We start from the raw sequence: 2,581 nt of genomic DNA, 5'->3' as shown, positions 1-2,581 counted from the left end.
TTGAAAATGTTCTGGTTAAATGAAGTCACAAAAACAGCAAAGAGCAGAAGATAAAAACAGACATTGTACCAGAGGCAGCTGGTCAGCAGGGGGCGCTGCAGCACCGCTCAGACCAGGAGGGGAAACAAAATGTCACCTTCCAAAAATAATGAGTCATTTTTCAAAACATGGTTTATATATATATATAAACATTAATAATAATTGTATTATGAATTTAATTTCTGCTAATATTTAGATTCAAGTCAAAAAACTTTATTGATCCCTATGGAAAATTAAATGTTGTAATGTATTAATTCATTAATGCAGTCTGAATTACACAACATTTCCACCAAACTGACTCTCCTCTAAACAAAAATAAATCTGAAAATTTCTGCCAAAAAGTCTTTAGGCAGAAATTTACTTTTCCTTTTTTATCTACAGTGGTGGATCGCTGATGGTAGATTAAATAATTAAATACTTTATGTTTCACCAAAAAAACATTTTACTTTAAGCCAGTTTATCCGTTCATGTTATTTTGCCTTATAACATTTTTTATAATATTGTTGTAGTCATGATTTAAACATTTAATCATTTAAATTGTTATTTGAATCTGTTGGCGCAACATGAAGTTCAGCCAGACGACTTTGAGTTTCACTGAATAAATGATGAAATGTAAAAACTAAATATATTCATGTTAATGACTCAGAAATGTCTGGTGATCCTGAAAAGCTGTTTAGCTGTTTAGACTGAAGGCTTTCTGCTCGCAGACCGGGTCGGCCCGTTTTACATCCGTCACTGGGTACCAGCTAAACGTCAGGTTCTTTGCTGGGTGCACCACTGTATACACATGATAAGGAAACGGTCCGAACTTCCAGAACCTGCAAATGACACATCAGTGAGAGCAGAAGAACCTTAGAAAGACTGTCGGTACATTACTGCAAGGGAAAAGAGAAAATACCGCCCATGTCCGCTAGGGGGCTCTGTAAACATTAGTAGTTGTTTTTTCTTCATGTTTTCTCTGACCTCAGTGCGTCAATATGGCCGTCAATACAAAACAAGTCGTTCCCGACTCGCCGCAGCCGGACCCAGGTCCATGTGGTCATAAATAAATGTCTGTTGACTTCAACAAATCAGTTTCATCACATAATACGAGTTCAGGGTTATAATGTGACTGGTGTCGGAGCTCACCAGTTCTTCCAGATCATCAACAACAACCAGATCAGCAGATTTATTCTGGTAGAACTGCCGACCTCCATCCCAGCTGAGATCCGGATCACTGAGGTTATACAGCAGGAAGCAGGAATCCCTGAAGAGGAGCCAGTCTGTCTGGCACAGCAGGCGGTCTGGAAACACGACAAAGCATAGATTTAAACTAACAAAAAATACATTCAACTCAAAAATAAAATAAATAAAATAATAAAAACATTCATTTAAAATAAAAAAACACAACAAAACATGGATTTAAATCAACCAAAAAATACATTCCACAAAAAAACTAAAATCATTAATTTAAAATTAAAACACGACAAAACGTAAACTTAAACAAAAAAATACATTCAACTAAAAAAATTTAAATAAAATCATTAATTTAAAATTAAAACAACAAGACAAAATGTAAACTTAAAAAAAAATACCTTCAACTAAAAAATAAATAAAATTTTTAATTAAACACTACAAAACATAGATTTAAACTAACAAGTACATTCAACAACAAAAAAAAGCTTTTTGCTCTGTATAATGTTTTTGGTTAAATGGCTGCAACATGTGTGAAATAATCACAGCCTCTGATAGAAAGGCTGTAGGAACTGATGACTGATATGAACTTACATTTTTTCTGCTGATGTTTCACTAATGACCTTGTCTAAAGTGCCAAAGGTCGCAAAGTGAAGGAAGCAGAAGTAGAAATGCGGAGAGAGCTGTGGTGAACTAAACGGTGACGAAAGTCCTGAACCAGGTTTTCAACCAGAGACGAAAAAGAAGAGGAAACAGAGGGAGGAAGAGAGGCAGAAGAAGAAGAAGAGCTGATCGTTGGAGGAAATGTTGAGGATCAGAAAGAAGATGGAGGAAATCCGTCTGCAGAGGAAACTGAGCCGCTTCCCTCTGACTGCAACAGGAAGAAGAAGAAGAAGAAGATTTTTACCAAAAACGTTTATTTACAATAATTTAACAGTGCATTTTTTACATAATCATCAGGTCAAAGGAAAAAAAACTAAATAAAAACAATAAATAATTATATTAGCATCTTGTTAAAATTTAGATCTCCCTGATCACTAATGTTGCACAACACACCATTAAAACCCCACAGTTGTAAAAAACTATTAAAATCCCCAGTGGCTCTGTGGAAGCAAAACTCTAATCTAAGGCCCCGTTTACACGACAACGATTTCGGGGGAAAACGGAAGAGTTTTGTTGCGTTTGTAGTGTGCGTTTACACGAAACCACCGAATGTTTTCTCTAACAACGGCACAGATTGAAAACGGGTTCCAGACCAGCTCATGCATAGTATGACGCAAAACATAGCTGCTTCCTACAATCCACAGAAGAAGAAGAAACTACTCACAATGCTGGTGTTACTGTTTCCCCATCAGATACGGTTCCCTCA

Source organism: Poecilia reticulata, linkage group LG16 (assembly GCF_000633615.1).
Source record: "Poecilia reticulata strain Guanapo linkage group LG16, Guppy_female_1.0+MT, whole genome shotgun sequence".
Lineage (NCBI taxonomy): Eukaryota > Metazoa > Chordata > Actinopteri > Cyprinodontiformes > Poeciliidae > Poecilia > Poecilia reticulata.
The sequence above is the reverse complement of the archived record's forward strand: the minus strand, read 5'-3'. Positions refer to the sequence as shown.